This window comes from Zeus faber (genome assembly GCF_960531495.2).
Source record: "Zeus faber genome assembly, chromosome: 2".
NCBI lineage: Eukaryota > Metazoa > Chordata > Actinopteri > Zeiformes > Zeidae > Zeus > Zeus faber.
In genome coordinates, this window is record NC_137189.1 from 15448032 (window position 1) to 15468031 (window position 20000).

At 45.7% G+C, this 20000-nt stretch overlaps 1 protein-coding gene across 1 annotated transcript in view; it reads left to right on the forward strand.

Annotated features, from left to right (window-relative positions):
- stxbp5a (syntaxin binding protein 5a (tomosyn)) overlaps positions 1 to 20000 on the forward strand; it is a gene marked incomplete at its 5' end in the record, with an annotated part of 99751 nt that overhangs the window by 2992 nt on the left and 76759 nt on the right. The gene's annotated exons all lie outside the window — the stretch shown is intronic.

Here is a 20000-nt window from a genome sequence, read left to right on the forward strand (position 1 = left end):
ACTGAAATATATGTCTGTGTTGACTTAAAACTTTGCAGAGCGCATAGACCTTAATGTCCACATTGAACAGACTTTAACGGCGGCAAATTTGATTGGACGTATTGCCACTCGCTCTTCTTCTTTTCTACTAGCAGCACGCAAAGCCCTTCTCTTGGGGCAGACATTTTTGCCATGCTTCAGAAGTGACAGCTGCCACTAAGTATTTGGAAAGAAGTCAAGACCATAACTGTCACGGGGGGCAGAAGAAGCTACGGCGGCCTCACAAGGGCCTCTGCATTCAAACTCCCACATCTAATTGGACGTTGGACTCATTTAAGGCTAATTGTCCAATGAATAGTATGTGCACCCAAGCTTGTGTGTTTGTGTTTAATCATCCTGCGGTTATCCCATCAAGAGTGACTTTTTCACTCAAGCCCAATGTAAACTGCACTAGACAAACCCTTCAGCCATCTAATCTGACTACACCTGCTGACTGAAGTTGGGCCACTTTTAACTGAGAAAGCATTAGAGGGCCTTTCTTTTTCCTGCTGAGCTTTGAATAAGATCGAGCCTTATCGGACGGTGAATGAGTAGTCATGCATCCATCTATCCATCTGGGCGTCTGACTGCGCCACGCCGGCTGCTCTTCGTCCTCCCAATCAGCGTCAGTCTGAGCCGCCTCTCCTCTGCTTATCTGATGACAGTGATACTGGCTCAGTACAAATGACTGGGCCTTGTTGGAGCATTCATCATCTTTGTGCAGTGCTGAGCTGCAGATCTGGAGACACAGCGAGGAGCGTATTGTAGTTGCAGTGTTGGCAGGTTGGCGAAGGAGCCCCATGTTGTTTTTCAGAGGTCTGCCGCTTTGAATCTGTGTCAACAGAGTCACATCCTGCTGAGATCCGGGGTATTGAAAATGAGTCTTGAGAGAGGCTAATAGTAACTAATCCCTTCCATGTCGCTTTCAAGCCTACGCTGCTAGGGGTGTGCGCTATGAAGATCTGAGATTGAGAACGATAACATTTTCGCCACGATCTGCCGTTACGGAGATCAGATGCATAAAAGAAATCAGCTGCATGCTTCTTCAGTCGAAATATCCTGTATGACTTTTGACCTGTATCATGTGCCCGGATTGACCCACGTCTCCGGTTCATTGACGACATCGCTTGTTTTAGTTATAGATCGCTATCCATAAGCCTCCACCCTGTGATTTTCCATTTAATGCTTTACTTACAACTACCAGCTATTTGCGTCCATGTGTGCATATAAGTGTGTGCGTGTATGTGTGTGTTTGTGTGTGTTTGTTTGCCTGCCTGCCCAGACATTTGGCTGCATCCTTTTCCCATTGAGGATTACAGGAAGTGGCAGATCAAGGGCCTGAGCCTGGCAGCGTGGTGAAGTACTGAGAATTATAGAAGGAGCAGAACGTGTGTGTGTGTGTGTGTGTGTGCGCGTGTGCGTGCGTGTGTGTGTGTGTGTGTGTGTGTGTGTGGTTGTGTGCGCGTGTGCGTGTGTGCATGTGCGCGTGTGTGTGTGTGTGAATGCGTGAGACGGTAGGCAGGCAGGCGTGCGTGTATCTTCAGCAGACGGATGATCCCTCCAGCCAGAAAGCCAAATCACTTCTGTGATCCCCCCCAAAACTGTCCTGTGTTTGATGCCTGCTTCTGCCTCCGCAGGCCAGCTGGGAAGCGACGCTCCTGCGGTGCATTCTGGGAAGGAGCGCCGGGACGGGCGTGGTGATGGAGTGGGTTAAAAAGAGGGATGGGATAGAGGGAGTAGGGCAGCCCCTGCTTTGGTATCTAACGTCCAGGAATAGCAGCGTTATTGATCCGTGTGTGGTAATGCGTGGAGACAGATCTGCCGAACTGCACACACTCCGCTCTCAATTGTTTTCCGTGCGATCTCTCTGCGCGGCCCCAAACCTCTTCCTCCGCCATGGAAGGGCTTCTGCTGCGCCAGCACCTCACACATGGTAGCTCTCCGCTGGATTAGCATGTCATGTCATTTCACAAATGTGCCGAATCTCTAAGGCTGTGAAATGAAAAAAGAAACACACAGAGAAAACAGGAAAGGTTCTTGTTGTGGTGTTTTCCACTGGAGAGAATAACAAAGTCTTCATGACCAGAGGCCAGAAGGGTGCAAACTGCGAGAAATACACCTTTCTTTCTTTTCCTTTTCTTCCTTCCTTCCCTCCTTTATTCGTGTCTTCGTTCCTTCTTCCTTCCATCATTCTGTCCTTTCCTTTCCCGCCTCACTTCTGTTCCTTTCTTCTTTCCTCCCTTCCTTTACTTTCATCTTTCCTTCCTTCCTTTCTTTTCCTTCTTTCATTTCTTCCCTTTGTGACTTCCTTCCTTCTTTCCTTGCCTTTCCTTTTACTCTCCTCACCTCTCCTTCCCTCGCTTCCTTTCCTTTCCATTTTCCTTCCATTTTCCTATCTGTTCCTTTATCCTTCCTCCCTTCCTTATTTCCTTTCCCTTGTGTACATCCTTCCTTCCTTCTGTATTTCCTTTCCTTCCTTACTTCCTGGCTCCCTGCCTTCCTTTGTTCCATCCATCCATCCATCCATCCATCCATCCATCCATCATCCCTTCCTCCTTCCTTCTTTACTTCTTTCCTTTCTTCCTCCCTTTATTTCTTCCTTTCCTTTCCTGCCATCCCTCTTTCCTTTCCAGTCCTTCCTTACTTTCTTATATCATCTCTTGCTTTCCATTTTCCTTTCTAGTTCAGGCAGCCAGGACAATGGCTGCAGCCTTTCTTAATAAGCTCACTTTCATTTTTGCCTATTTGTGTTACGTCGATTTATTAGTGTGTGTGAGGGATAGTATTTCAGAGTGTGTGTGTATGTGTGTGTTTGTGTACCTTCCCGGACGTGGCGTCACTATAACTCCGCACCAAGGAGGGCTCACTGTATTCGGATTGCATCCATATGGAACACGGAAGACGGCAAACCGAAAGTCGTGTTCGTGGACGACAGCATGACGGCAGACGGGCAGAGGACAACGGCAACGGTACACGGCATTTGCCGTAGAAAGTTGAAATATTTAAACTTTTTGCCATCCTCCGGGATGGAATTACAGCCGGATGTTATGTAGGCGAAGAGACGACTCTACTGCGCATGCCTGCTAGGCTGCCGGAGTTCACCGAGCTGGTAGATGCCGTTTGCTCTGGAAAAGCATACTTAAATGGCTTAAATAAAAACAGCGGATTGATATAAAACAATTTTTTATATTAATTTATTGCATGGAGTTTGGTGCTTATAGCAAGGAAGCAGATAGAGGATTTGCACTTGGTGTTGCGTGTTGGGATCCTGTGATTAAGTTGCAGCTCCAGGTCATTACTTGTAATAATAGAATTAAATATAAATAATTAATAATAAAACCAGTTGAAACCAGCCATTGATCAGACCAGGTGATCAGCCATTGATCACTCAGTTGACAGATCATTGATCACTAGCAGGAAACAGATATCTATAGATACTGTCTCTGGAAGCTGCATAACATCCATAAATATATCCATAATGCGAAATAATCCTTTGTCAAACCTGCTTGTAGATGAATATGATGCTTTATAGCCGGCTTGTGTAAAGTTAACCAACTAGGAATGACAATACGTTGGAGGGAGCTACCACCCCAGGGAGGTAGAGCTGGTGGTCTAGTAATCTAAAGGTTGCTGGTTCGATCCCAGGCTCCTCCTGCTAGCATGCTGTAGTTTCCTTGAGCAAGACACTTAACCCCTAATTGCTCCTGATGGCTGCGTCTGTCGGTGTTTGAACAATTGTAAGTCGCTTTGGATAAAAGCGTCTAAATGCTAAATGAAATGTAATGTAATGTAACATTAATTTAAGTTTGCAATAAAATAATAGTAAGCTGCATTTTTATAGCTGCATGTATAACTAAACTTTATATTTAACGTATATACTTTATATTAAACAAAATTATTATTTTGTTTAATATAAAGTCTTTGTATATCACCATAGCAACATATCACCACGTTATGCCATGGTACCTCCCCTTACTCCCCCATGCCGTTCAGAAAGTGCAGTTTGCCATCTCCCGTCTACCGTGTTCCATGTGAATGCAGCATCAGATGTGCAGACACACATTCACACGCACACACGCATGCATGCACGCACACACACCCCCAGAACACACATGCATGCTCATGAGCTAGAAATGGATGTAATCTTCTCGTTGATATCCTCAATACCTCCCGTACGGCTGTAAAGTGTTTCCCTGTACGTCTCCTGTTCCCTTTCGAATGAGCTCGCAGTGTTTCTAAGCATTCACTTTTCCCCGACGACTCCAAATCCCAAGGGCCGCGATGAATGAGGCAGTGTGTTAATCAAGTCCGCTACAGTCACACACACACACACACACACACACACACACACACACACACACACACACACACACACACACGCACACACACACACACACACACACAGACTCTCTCTCTATCTGGCCAGATAACAGCATGTTCTTTTGCTGTAATTTTGGGGGATCTATGTCCATGAAGAGGATCATTGCAGATTAGACCAAGCATGACCAGAATGAGCCTTTCAGCTGCCTGTCTTCTGTGTGTGTGTGTGTGTGTGTGTGTGTGTGTGTGTGTGTATGTGAATGTGTATGTCTATGTGTGTGTGTGTGTGTGTGTGTTTGTGTGTATGTGTGTGTGTGTGTGTGTGTGTGTGTGTGTATGTGTGTGCGCGTGCTGTGGCCTCTACTTCCGACAGGGATGGGGCAGGAGGCTTTGACAGAGGAGCGAAAAAGCTTCCCTGCCCTCTTTTCCACTTCAGGGATTGAAAAGTTGAGGAGCTGCTAGTCCTAAAAAAAATTTTTTTCTGCGTTTATTTATGTCGGTAGTTTTCCCCTTGTTCTTTTGGCCCGTTGGCATCACAAGAGCAGACAATGTTTGAGGTTTCTGTATCTGTGCGTGTGTTTGCGTGTGTGTATGTCTGTGTGTTTTAAGTTATGTAATTCGTTCGAGCTCGGCCCAAACGAGAAGGCAACATTCTCATCAAAGGAGGCGCTACTGTGTCCGCTGTAAGGTGTGTGTGTGTGTGTGTGTGTGTGTGTGTGTGTGTGTGTGTGTGTGTGTGTGTGTGTGTGTGGTGTGGGTGTGTGTGCGTGCCATCTCGGTGTTGCATTTGCTAATGAGCATTCCTGTTAACACATGCCACCAGCAGTATTTCATGTAGCCTCACACTTTCATTGATACCATGTATTATTGTACATCTTAGGAGATAATACCTCCTCTCCTTCCACTTTTGGGTATTGCATTTACCTGCAACAACATCTGGAGAAAGGGTGTGTGTGTGTGTGTGGGGGGGTAAAGTCACTCAAAATCAGGTGCTATTAATGTCCCGTCCCATCCTCGCAACTGGGACAGCGCGCGAGTACACTCCCATTATTTTGAGTGTATTTGTGGAAGAAATACTCAGACCTTCTACTAAAAGTACAAATAGCCTGACACAAAAGTACTCCAGCAAAGGTTCAAGTACCACATTGACATTTCTACTTCACTTAAAGTATACTTCACTTGCTCTCAAATGTACTTGATGGTAGGACTGTCAAAGTTGAAGCGTTAGGGTTCATAACACGTTAACACAATGCATTTTAACACTGGTAAACTTCATCTAATTTTACGCTTTGAACATCATAGTTCGAAGCCCAAACACTTGCGCAGCCGTTTACTTTGACTTTGTGTATTTGAATGACGTAGAAAGCTGTCTAAAGTAAAGTATTGTGACTGTGTTAGAAATGTAGTGGAGGAGAAATTATAGATATTTGCTTTGCAATTTAGCCAAGTAAAAGTGCAGTCAAAACAGAATACACTTAAATCAAGTATCGATACTTAGGTATCTGTGGGATGTACTAGGTATGTAAAGCAGCATTATGGTGCACCACTGGCCCGGTGGGGAGGTGGAGCGGCTACGTTTTGTATAAGCATTATTACCGGACATTTTGATTGGCTAGTTCATAATTTATGTTTGTTTTTTATAAATTATACCAGAAAAACAGTAATTACCAGAGCCAAACATCAAGGAAGTGACATGTGCCGTAAAGTAAAACTTTCCACGCAGTTTCATACCCAAAGGCAGAAGTTACATTGTGCATGAGGTGCTGAAAGAGGTGCTGTTGCTTTATGTAAAGTGACAAAGTACTTGTACTTAGTTACTTTCCACCACTGGATGAGAAGAAGAACACAACACACCTTTCACTGCAACTCCAATCACTGGGTTCAAGATCGCCCTGTTGCGTCTAATCCAGAGAGTTTGTTTTTTGTCTTTGTGCGTGTACCTGTGTGGGAGCCTGTGTCTGTGTGTGTGTGTGTTGTGTAGGCGTGCTTAGGTTTGTGTGTGGTGTTTGTGTTTGTGTTTGTATGTGTGTGTGTGTGTGTGTGTGTGTGTGTGCGTGCGTGCGTGTGGAGAAGTCAGCTATCGTCTGCCTGTTGCCTTGGCTTTCCTTCGGGGGACAGAAACGTGGGTCAGCACTCAGGTCACCCAGGAGCTAACTGTGTCTGGCTTTAATGTCAACACAGTGCAAGTCAACTCCGCAAAACAACGGCTCATGTGTGTATGTGTGTGTGTGTGTGTGTGTGTGTGTGTGTGTGTGTGTGTGTGTGTGTGTGTGTGTGTGTGTGTTCGTTGCATCTTTTATAGTTTCCCCAGGAGCAGCTTGTTCTGTAGTTAACGCCGCAAAAACAAGTTCTGTCACTTGAGCACGACAAGGATATTACCTCTCTTTCCATCCCCCATCCTGCCCTCGCTCCATCTCCCCATCCCTCCATCCCTCCATCACCCAATCCCCCATCCCTCAATCCCTCGTCCCCCATCCCTCTATCCCTCCATCTCTCCATCCCCCCATACCTACATCCCCCCCATCCTTTATGGTTTCCCCAGGAGCAGCTTGTTCTGTAGTTAACGCCGCAAAAACAAGTTCTGTCACTTGAGCACGACAAGGATATTACCTCTCTTTCCATCCCCCCATCCTGCCCTCCCTCTATCAACCCATCCCTCTATCCCCCATCCCCCTATCCCCCATCCCTCCATCCCCATCCCTCTATCCTTCCATCTCCCCATCCCCCATCCCTCCACCCCCCCATCCCCCCATCCCTCCATCCCTCCATCTCTCTGTCCGACCGTCCAGAACCTCAACAAGTACCGGATGGAATCAGGGTTCAGCGCGAGGATAATTGCTGTGCCTGTGTTACTCCCCTTCAATAATTTACTATCCATTTACCTGCAGCTTTTACTCATCCACCCCCCCCCCACACCACTGCTGTCTGTCCTGTTTAGAGAGAGAGAGAGAGAGAGAGCGAGAGAGAGAGAGAAAGAGAGAAAGAGACAGAGAGAGATGGAAATCTTAACATGAGTCAGAGTACTTCCAATGCAGAGAGAATTTACTTGAGTACAAGTAGAAGTTGTAATGTGGAAGAGCAGGTAGATAAGAGAGAGAGAGAGAGAGAGAGAGAGAGAGAGAGAGAGAGAGCACATGTGGTATCTACTGATTACAGTGGCACATGCACAAAACACTAGAAGACAAATCAATGAATTAATAAAGAAATAAATACCCTTTCTTTTGAAATCCTGAACCTCACTCATTTGTTTGTAAAACCTAAATTCAACACACACTCTGGCTCTCACCAGAGCTGCAAACAATGAGGCAACAGTATCTAAAAGTCCACAAAACGGGCATTTGTTGGATACTGTTGAACTGATGACACAAATAAAAGCATCTACAGTAATAGCACCAGGTAAGGTTCTCCATTGGAGGTCACCTGACCTTTTTTTGAGTGGAGGCTTATAGAGAACCCTCCACACTGGTTTTATTGCACTGTTTACCGCAAGCTTCTCCCTCCATACTGCGTTCGTCCTCCACTCCAATTTTGTTCTGTTAAGTGTTTGTATGCTTTCCAGTGACAATGTATACGTTCACACACTTAGTATTTTAAGCACGGGGAAGGGGTCATTTCTGTTGGGAACTTCCCGTCCACTACAGTAGGCCATCAATAGAACACCCTTCTCCTCAGTCAGTTTGTTCTGAAGCAAGCTTAAAAAGTTCTCGGTATGTCTAATAGAACTCTGACCTAATCGAGAGGCTACAGCTCCCGCTCCCTTAATATGTGGCCCATGTTTTGAAAACATGGGCTGGATCGGGGAAGAGAGGGAAAGAGAGAGATTGGGGGAGAGAGAGAGAGAGAGAGAGAGAGAGAGAGAGAGAGAGAGACAGAGGGCGTCCCGTCTGTGTTTGTTTGCATACATACCATGTGTGACGTGTCTCTGAGGATCACATCTGATTCACCAGTTCACTAATGGAAAAGTTTAGAAGAGAGAGATTCAATGTGGAGAGGGAACGTAAAAGAAAACGGCACTCACGTAGGCATCTAACGGCTCGTGAGTCATCAAAAATCAAGGGGGGAAAAATTCTCTCTTTATTTTCTCCTCGGGATTTCATTTGGTGTATTTTTCCTCACCTAGCTCACAGGATCTACCTGTATGTGTGTGTGTGCGTGCGTGCGTGCGTGTGTGTGTGTGTGTGTGCGCGCGCGTGCACGTGTGTGTTTTCAGTGGAGCTCTGGGGCTCAGGGGATGGACGGACGTGACGCGGCATTGGTTCGGTTCGGTGTGCAATGCAGATGCGGTTTCGTCCCGATGGTGGGGAGGTCGCCCACCTGTGAACTAATTACTCTCAACAGTCGGCCGGCCATGCTCCAACGGCTCGGTGTAAATACACGGTGTCATGTGGGCTAGAGAGAGAGCGAGAGAGAGAGAGAGATAGAGAGAGAGAGAGAGATTAACTTGAGTGAGAGTACTTCTAATGCAGAGGGAAGTACCTTGAGTACAAGTAGAAGTTACAACGTGGAAATTGAGACTATATAGAGAGTAGGTAGAAAAGTACTCAAGAAATTACTTTTGAGGTACTTGACTGACAATTGAGTTACTTTCTTCACCCTGTGTATTTGGGTGAACAAGAAGGTAGACAAATACAATGACTTAACAAGCCAATTTATTTTTAGAGCACACGAATGTGGTGACTATACCGTTAAACGAGCTGCTGCTCGTATACACCGATCAGCCACAACATTACCACCAAAAAGGGTACCTCTTACCCCTACAACATTAAAACCACCTGCCTAATATTGTGGAGCTCCCCCTCCTGCCACCAAAACAGCTGTGACCCGTCGAGGCATGGACTCCATAAGACCTCTGAATGTCTTGTGGTATCTGGCACCAAGACGTTCGCAGCGGAACCTTTAAGTCCTGTAAATCGCGAGGCGGGGCCCCCATGCATCGGGCTTGTTGTTCCAGCACATCCCACAGATATATCGCAAGAATATATACTACCCCTTGACAGGCGCGATTGGAACAAGATGAACGAAGCTATTCACTTCACCTGTCAGTGGTTTCAATGTTGTGGCTCGGTGTATATTCATAGCCATAGAAATCCCTTGATAAATATAAAGATAAAGATAAATGATTGGCTCTGGAAACAAAATCCTTTCAAATCTTTCAGCGATTTTGTGAAGTTGTTTTAGAGTCCTTACGGATTCATGTTGAAATACTTTTATATCCAATTATATTGAACATAGCATAGCATAGTGTAATACTGTTAGAAAACAACCATTGAACCACAGGGCAAAACATACTCCATAATGAGACTAGTTGTAACTAGTTACTTTCCACCTCTGCTATGGATCCCAATGGATCCCAGAGGTGTTAGCAGGGTGTAGCTCATAGCATTAATTATGGGTTTGTTCCATTTTAGTACCAGGACACCAGTATAGACAACACATTTGACCTTTTGATTTAACCAAACATTCTCTGTACAGACACACACATTCTCTGTTGCATACTACCACACTACCTAGTCTGTCAAATTAGTGTTTAGTATGTCCGAAACTATACTATGCTCAAAAAGTATGCAAAAAGTACCACGATGACATACAGTACTACACGGCCGCCCCCAGCCGGCTGCGAGCCGGATATACAGTATCCATTCATTCCATCCAAGCATGGCCCTGTGACTAGCCTGTCACGGACCAGCCGGCCTAGGGGGCTGCATCTGTACATCCTCTGAAATATCATAGTATGCTAATACTGCACGCTACCCTGGCAAGTGTATCCCACAATGCATCGTGAGAGCAAGAACTCAGTAAAAGTGCCACAACATGATAAAAGGAAATGGTGGGCTGTATGATGATGTAGTATGTCCGAAAAGCCAGCATTGTTTTTACTCACCTACTAGAGCACACTGGATGACTGAACAAACATGTGGCACATAATACACCATTTTGGATGTAGGGGTTGTCTATACTACTGCACTGGCTTACCTACATGGAACAAACAAATAATATATGATATATAATATATATAGTATTTATTATTATGAGCTATACCTGTGTTGATACAAACAGCCTATAGCTTTGATTCTCACCATGGGCCAGGATCATGAGGAAAGTTATGATAGTAATGACTCAGATTTCTATCCCATGATCTCTCATTACCCACAGGGTAGCCACTCCCAGATTGGGTATGCACTAAAAACTTGACACTTATCCACAGAGACGCGCCGTGTATGCTGTGAACCTTTTTATTTACGACAGAATTTGCCTCCCATAAATGCTCTCTCAGCATTACTGTGGACGGCCCAGTAGCCTGCACTGGTGCACGGATTGATCTGCACTCATGCTAGTCACTGGTCAATACGGCCTCTGTGCTGTAACAGGGGCTGCATGACCAAGGCTTTGACCGCCGGCCACGCCTCTTACCACGGAGGTCCGGCCATACCGAAATAAATGAACCCACAGACCCACAAACTCATATTGGATTTGTTTATTGCTCTTCTTGGCCAGATTCTAGGGAATATTTACGTGCGGGCGTGCACGGGTGAAAGCCACTGTCTCTCTAATCGATTTCAACTTGCGTTTTATTTGTAAGTCTGATGCATTTGTTGTTGTGACAGTTTCCCTCCCTCGTCCCCACGAGATGAAATGTCAGCCCTTGTCGACAGACATTAAAGTGCGAGCGTCGACTCGTACACAACCTGCACATGTCGTCTGAAGCAAGTCATCATCGTAGCCTTTTTTCCCTGGAAAGAGGTGAATGCCAGGCGGATTGCTAATCTGCCCAATGCCCCCCAGCAGATTATGTCCTTTATTGGTATTTGGTGCTCATCATATGATCTAAATATCTCTGTCAGACCTGCTGTGGATCCAGTGTCCCAGGTTGAGGCCACGGTCACACATCCAGTCCTAAACGTCTGTGTAACGGCCCTCAGCCAAATGCATGTTTGAGGAACATCAGATCTGACGCCTTCCAAGAGGAACCCGTATTTATAGAAGATGAGTGGAAAAAATAAATTGAATGTGCAAAATCAATGCCCACGATGTTCCACACAAAACAGAGAGTGTTTCTGTTTATCTTCACGGTGACTCCGCAGTCCGCAGACTCTCTTGATTTTCCAGATTAGGTAAAGTCTGCGGCCGTGACCTTAGATGATATTGGCGTCTCTTAGCGTGAGGCGGCGGTCTCTGTCTCTGACCTTGGTGTGAGCCGGGTCTCTGATATCAGTGGCGCCTCGAGGAGTCACCGGCCGACAGATCCGAGGCGATGCTGTCTGTTGTCCGTTCTCGGGCCCGCCACCGAGATAACGGCACAGCACATCAATCCCTGTCACCCCTCTCCTTCCACTTCCCCTTCTCCCCTCCCTCGTTCCATTCCGGACCACATGGTGAGGCTCTATCTCTTCCCCACTGGTCGTTTCTTGTTGGATTTCAGGTCTCTCCGGACGCAACGGTTGCACTGCTCATTTGCTAACCAGACAAACCGGTTGCTTTCTTGATATTTTTAGGCTCGCGACCACATTGTGGATTCTGAGCAGCTTATTTGCCTTGTCGAGCAAAGTCATCTCTCTCTCTCTCTCTCTCTCTCTCTCTCTCTCTCTCTCTCTATCTCTTCGTCTCTCTCTGTCTCTCTCTCTCTCTCGCTTGGCTCTTTCTCAGCTGGTTGCCTCCTTATAGATCTCACATCATTAATTTTTTTTGCCCTCTTCCTCTTGCTTTTCACAGAAAGACATGGACGTTCATGCGCCAAGTAAAATAAGTGCTAGACACATTAGTTGTATGTGTGTGTGTGTGCTAGATGAGGGGTTTTGATTTTGCGATGCCAGTTGGATGTCCACACTAAACCAAATGCCTGCTGTTCATCGAATGCTAATGTGTGTCGCAGCGTAGCACGGTAGACTCAGCCCACAGGAACACACCTGGGTGGACGCAGACTGGACACACCCACACACACACACGCACAAACACAGACAAACTCTTCAATTGTTCCATTTTCTCAATTGTAAAAGTCATTCTTTCCATCTATGAACCTCATTGAATATATAATTTTTTCACTGGTGATTTGGGTCAATTTCACAGCCAGATAGTCCGCTGGCACCAGATTCACGTTACCCAGAATTCACAGTCTAGATTTCCTGTAATTGGTCTGGATGTCATGTAAAGTGCAGACCTACATTGGGCCATGCCAGGGTTTGCTTGGAAGACAGTCCAGACTGCCGTTTTTGGGCAGTGCAAAGTGTGCTTGTCCAAACTTAAACAAAAGGTCTGTTGGTGCATAGTAAACAAGGTACGGTACAGGTAGATGTTAAAGCAGCCTGAATAACATTTGAGCTGGTGTACACAGGTACTTTTATTGCACCGTTGCATCAACCTTGCTGCAAGCCATGCAAGAACTATGCCGACTGGTGTGCAGTGGAGTGTGGGGACCAAGAGCTTTGATGTTGAAAGGCAAACAGGCTGGCAGCCTCCTGCAGGCACCTGAAGGCTGCGGGCCATTTAAATGGTTATGACCTCACAAAAACACACGCTCTGTCTCTGTCTGCCAGGGCCTTGACACACAGCACACACACACACACACACACACACAAACACACACACACATGATCACACATACACACACACACAAGGACTCAAAGACAAAAGTCCTCGAGGTGGCAGACCTCGAGGAATAGCCTGTCACTGTGCATGGACACTGTGTGGAGAGTGTGCCTGTGTGTGGAGCGTGTATGTGTCTGAGTTTGCCTTTTTAAGGTTCCGTTGTTGTTAAGGGAAGTCCTATGAGGCCTTTATCTTGCAGCCAGACCATCTGTCATAGGTTTTTCATCCTTATTTTGGGCTAACAATGATTTTCTTTTGTGATTAATCATTTTATTCCCATTAGTCTATTAATCTATGCAATACACTTTGCCCATAAAATACATTTTATGATTGTAGGTACAAATCCATGACAAATGCTCAACACATGCATTTTTTCTTGTTTAGCATTATAAAACATAACTTTTTACTTATTTATATTTAAGTGAATTTGTCAACTGAAGATCACCATTTTTCATTTGTTCAAAAAGCGAATAAAATACTCTGTTTGGCTGAGGTCAGAGAGCACACAGATTCTTACTCAGATGAAGAGTTTGATAGCACTTAAACCACAAAAGAGTTAGTAATTCTTTTGACATCTTCCTCACATTCAAACTTTTTTTAAATTCTTCTGTGAGAATATACCTCACAAATACTTTTCTTTAGCTATGAGTTCTCTATCTTCTACTGGTAAAATTGATGTTCCTTTGCTGACGCCTGCCAAAATACATTGACTCCATCCAAACCTAAGTTAATCCCAGCCCTATCCCTGGATCTGCCCGTCTTGTCATCTTTCATGACTGACGGTCCATCATTGCTCTGCTGTGTTCCCAAAGCGCCTCATCGCGCTGGCAGCAAGCACCGCTAAAGAATGTCAGAGATTTGCTGCATTAAGGCATCGTCGTCTCAAGAGAAAGGGCCCTAAGTACAGTATATAAGCACACAGACTAACAAGCTTTGGCACGTTTGGTCTAAATAGATAGCATTTAAGGATGTGTTCTAAAGGAGTGGGGCAATTTCCCTCACAGGAATAGCCTGACAAGAGATGTATTTGTTAAATGTAAGATGTAAGAAGTAATTGTGTTCAGGATTTGGTTCTGTCTTTGTCTGTCAAACAAACAGAAGAAAAAAAAATCCTCCACATCTTGACGTTTGCCTTTTCCCTCCCTGTTGGTAGCTGTGAGAGATTTGAACCCCCGCCTACACTCCGCTGTAGGCTGCCCGTTAGTGTGGCATCACCGTGGGGACCCATAGGGTGCAAGCACATGTGTGGCATGATGGGATGACTCAGGCTGCGGCGGTACACGGCCACATGGCCGTCCTGCAAACCGCCCCTCTTCCAGTTCACAGGCCGCTATCTGTGCCTGCACCTATTCATCTATAAAGATGTTTATACGTGCTGTGTGTGTGTGTGTGTGTGTGTGTGTGTGTGTGTGTGTGTGTGTGTGTGTGTGTGTGTGTGTGTGTGTGTGGGGGTGTGTGTGCGTGCGTGTGTGTGTGTGTGTAACGTGACCACTGGCCACGGGGCTGTTTGTGCTTTTCCGTCTGATTGAAGCAGAATGTGGATTATGTGATGTCACATGTTGGAGGGAGGAGGGGGGTTGAGGCAGACAACTCAGGACTGGAGGCGACGTATGGAGGGAGGAGGCGCCAGGGAGTGGAGGGGGGGGGGTACTTGTATTTGACTAGAAGCAAGGCATTCTGGAGCACAGTGCCTTTTCGCCTGTGTCATCTAGCGAGTGGGAGAACTCTGCACGGTATGTGTGTGTGGGTGCACTGTCATTCTCCTGCAACAATCGGGACTTGTAGATTAGTGTCAACTCGGCAGCGTGTACGTGCCCTTGGATTGTCATTCAGAGCGGCGCACCTGGTCGCCGAATCCCCACAGTGCTGCCGCGACAGGAGGAGAACCAGCGGGGAGACAAGAGACGGCGTATTGAAGAAGTTCCAATCCAAGTATAGACGAGTGAAGAGGAGGAATGGAAAATGAGAGAGAGTGAGAAAGAGAGGGAGATAAAGTGTAGGAGTGTCTGCATATGGATTGGAGCCAGTATGGTCACAGCTCATCAGCCGTCTGACTCAGAGCCCTGGTGTTGTGTGGGAGGGGTTTTTAACAGTTGGCAGGGCTACGATTGGCTCATGACCCAACTGTAGTCGTACCACTATCCAAACAGAAGCCTCCACACGCTGCTCTTCTGCCCCTGCATGCATGAGCAGAATGGACTGTGGAAGCTCTGGGAGGAGGGCTGGATGTGCCAAGCAGCCCTCACCTAGCTCGCAGTGCAGCAGTGATGCGGGGAAGCTACAGCCCAGCGCAGCATTTTTGGAATGCATACATTATGTATATACAAATATACAGGTATACTGTATATTTTCTTGCAAGGCCAGATCACATTCTTCCATATCCATAGAGATGTCTCACCATGTAGCCATTAGAGAGTCAAACTAGCCTTACAGACGCTCTTTCCGCATTCCAGTAGTGGCAGTGATGGCATGCAGAGGTCCAGTCATTGAGAGCACTTTTGATGCCTTCCGGAATGCCCATGTCAGTGATTTTCCCCCACGACAGCACCAAAGTCATTATTCCAGCTCCTAAAAGTGTTTCAACAAACTCAGAGGTCCAGATCATTACGCAGTGTTTCAGATCATTACACCCCAGACTTTGTGATTGGGGTTTTGGAGATTTTTAGGCCACATTTTTGGGCCTTAACAGTCATTAATTAGTCTTAAATTGTAATTGTTTTTGTTCCGAAGTTAAACAATCAGATTCAAGTTCCTCAGAGCCAAAATGTCTGATGTTATAAAACCCTAAGCCTACCGCTGAACCTGAGACTTTATTGCTAATACTTTGCAGGAACACAATTTCCCCATTGGGAGCAGATTCCCAATGTATATACAGTTTATATAAATACACCTCCTGGTCCTTTCCCTCTATTGTTGCCGCATCTCATTCCTTTTCCAGTCCCTCTCCACCCCCGTCCTGCGCTGGGTGAGTGATGTGCAGACGCCGACTGGGGTCTGGGCGAGCCTCGCCGGCAGGTCCCATTAAGCCTCGATCGGGGTCTATTTGCCAGATTCCTCTTCCTGTCGGCCGCTTGGCAACGCTTTTGCTTTAACATTAGGCGCGCGGCCGGCGATGATTGCTGATAACACGGCGCAGGCCGGCACCGCCGAACGCATTAACCCTGCGCGCCACTGCCGGAGACCTGACAACGTTAGCTCAGAGGAAAGATAACACTCGCAGTTAACCCCCACACTGCCGGAGAAAAGAAACAAGGACTTTGGAGGTTGTTCGCAGTTCGCTGAACTGACACAATGTTATCCTCCATAAATCTGGCTTTGTTTTAGGATTGTGACATGGGCTCATACTCAACATTCAAACAAACAACGTCCTCTCTCCCTCTGTGTTTTTGGCTGCCAGTGTAGCGATCAGAAGCTGGACCCCGGTGCTCATTTTTAGAAACTGTTGCTGCAGTGCCATGCATTTTTAATGGCTGAGGCCATTGTAGCAAGCTGTTTTCTGCGTGTGTCTTGCAAACACGTGCTGACGCATGCGCCTTCAGAGCTCCTGTGTGTGTGTGTGTGTGTGTGTGTGTGTGTGTGTGTGTGTGTGTGTGTGTGTGTGGTGTGTGTGTGTGTGTGTGTGTGCGTGTGTGTGTGTGTGCGTGCGTGTGAGTGTGTGTGTCTTGGATGGGTTGGGCTTGTGCACCTGTATGCAGAGAAAAGCCTCCCAACGATGAGCTGCTCTGCTGCTGCATTCGGACAGATCACAAACACACGACGGATCCCATTGTTTCCAGCGTTTCCCCCAACACACGGGCCTGACGGAGCTGCGTTTACAGCCGTGTTATGTTTAAATCCCTCGTTCTTCTGCTCATGCGTCCTGCGCTTGACTGATGCTTTTGCTTTGCTTTGCCCCTGCGTCACATTAAGCACACTGTACTGGAGGCATTTTCACTCAATAGCTACAAAGGGCTGATACCGTGTAACCACATGATTACTAAACATTTTTCCAAATGTGCAAACGCTTTTATTTTGTTGACTTTGGAGCGCAGTGGACCTGCACCGCAAACTGCAGAAGTGTTCAAGTACATTAAGTGACATTTTCTTAATCTCAACAATGTACGGGATGTACATGATGTGCTGTTTGGTCATGAACAATGTGTGTGTGTGTGTGTGTGTCTATGAGACATGTGACAGCAAGGGTGTACCTTGTCGTTTCTCTTTTCAAACACACACACACACACACACACACACACACACACACACACACACAAATCAAACATACTGTATGTACAAAAATGAAAGCCAATGTTTGAGGTACTGTAATGTACAGGTAGCGTAGCAGATTAATGACCGTTGGCCCGTATTCTGTTTTATTGTGCCAAGGATTGTCATGCCAGACCTGATATTCAAAGAGGTCACCAGTAACGCTTTACTTACACCAGACTAACAACTCACACACTAGGATGAAGCTGTGTGTGTGTGTAAGTATTTGTATGAGAGAGTGTGTGTTTTTTGTGCTATAGGGCTATAGGTGCTGAATTCAAACCGAAACACTGGACATTGAGACACTCAACTTCATTGTAGTGGATTGCAGGGTCACATTTCTTCTTCAGGGACAGAATGCTCTTACTTCTACTCAAGTATTGTACCTCAGCTGTACTCTAAGATGTCGTTGTGCTTTGCTTAAGTGTTAAAAGAACTTTATATTTTCACTCCTCTATAGTACACACTGTTGGCCATCTGGACATCACCATTGGGGTGCGGCTTGCAGATGGTACTTTCTTTCTTTGGTGTGATCAGAGGTGGTAATTGCTGCAAGCCATAAAATCAGTCGGTAAAAAGGGTTAACTTTGTCGACACAGTATTGGATCATTAGCTTCACCCACAGAGGTTAACGCATGAAGGGTGGAATGCTTCTTCTCAGTGACACGTGAAGTCATGATGCTCAAAAAGTGCTTTAGCTTTTATGAGTACATTCATTTCTTTGGGTCTTTATACTTCTACTTCTACTTTCTGCTTCCATTTGATTAACTTGAGCCAAAGCAACAGCATTGCTCAGAACCAGTTATCGGAGGTGATTATTCTCACTTACCGTCCATACAATACTTCCTGCTTTTACGAATTCAGTTGTGCATTCTGGTGAGATAATGACAACATGTGGCTGTCTCTGTGCAGCAACAGCACACTGAAGGCATCTTGCCTAAACCATCCGGGCATGTAAATCAGGAATGTGAGCGCTGCCAACTGTGAGGCAAAGGTTACAATGATTTGATTGACAATGAATTAGATTTGGTCAGAAACAAGGACACAAACACGCAGATACATACACAGATCACGTTTTTATAAATGTATACCCATAAACATCGACATTTGAGTACACCATGATGTCAGCGATTCGCAGCCTTTTTCATATCAAGGACCCTCGATTTTATATGCATTTGGCCATGGACCCCATTTGATATGATTTTGTCTCTGTGGCCCCAATCTGAGAAAATTTCATTGTTAGATATGATTAAGTCCAAACTTCCGTATGTGTCTATACTATATTTAGGTAGGTAACATTGAATCTAGGATTAAAACTGTCATTATTGTACATTCAGTTATTGTGCGAACGTCTTGTAGTTGAAATAACGGTGAAGTTTAACTATAAATCTATTTTGCTGGGGGGCCCCTGAAACCTTTTGAAGGACCCCACATTGAGAACCACTGATAAGAGTGTGTAAAGATGTAAAAAAAAGAAAAGTTCTAAACTTTGAAGTATTGGTCCAAATAGTGGTTACGATCAGACCCAGCAGTTCAGTTGAGGACAGATCAGATTTATGATTGTGGTGTGGGGATGGTGTGGTTTGAGCAGCCACATGTGTCCTTGGTCTCGGTAATTGGGGACCCAGGATCAGAGTGGCTGCATACCTGTTGGTTGGTCTAACGTGCAACAGGTAAAACCCCCATCCCCACACACACTCAGGAGAGGAGCCCTTGTCATGACACGTGTCCAACTGCTCCAGGGCTTGTTGTATCAAGCAGTTTCTCAACGCCAGCGTCTGCGTCTCTGTGCCCGAGGGCCCCCGACAATGATATTGGGGATTATATCTGTATCTGATACTAGCGATGGGAGATGAGAGACATACACACACACACACACACACACACACACACACACACACACACACACACACACACACACACACACACACACACACACACACACACACACACACACACACACACACACACACCTTCTCATACGAGAAGATCAAGGCTTTTCACTAGAGGTCAACAGACAGGGCATGGACGCCAGACACATACAGATGGTTGTAGAAGTGCGGGAGGTGATGCATTTGATTGGATTAAATGTTTCACAATGCTAAAGCCCCTCCCTCTCTCTCTATCTCTCTCTCTCTCTCTCTCTCTCTCTCTGAGAGTTTTTAACTAATAATGTACACAAACTGACCAGGCTTAATTAAAGGTCACCAATTATGAAAAAAAAACACTCACTCACTTTTTCAAACCCACTTTTTCAGTGCTTGTGTACATACATTTGGGTCTGTGATGGGCCTACTAACACGCAAACTGTGAAATAAGACATCCAAGTCAGTTTTTTGTGCTATGTCCATTTCTGAAAAATGTGATTCAACAAGCCGTTCAGATTTGCATCCCCCTCCTACGGCAAGTGAATGCTCATTAGAATAATACATCCCACCATTTGAGTAACTCCACCCACGGATGAAGAAATAACTTTGCAAAGGTGCGCCGTTTTTTTCTCGCAAGCGCCGGACACACTAGCATTTTGTCAAAGCTAAGAGCTAAGCATGGCCACAAAACCTTTCCGGAAAGAGGAATTAATACCAACTGTTCGCGATAAAACTGCAGACGAGCGAAATGTTCGTTTAAAAAAAAAAATTGTGGTTCTGTGTTTCTTTTGCCGTTTAGCACAAGCTTATGCTAAAAGCCGAGATGTCATTAGATGTCATTTTCTAGAACCTTACTGGTGTGATTTGCTGCAGGATCCACATTAATATTTACCGTATTAGTTTCTAAGTTGAATGTCTGTAAGATGAGCGCCATTTATCCACACTCTTAAAATGAACCACTTCCTG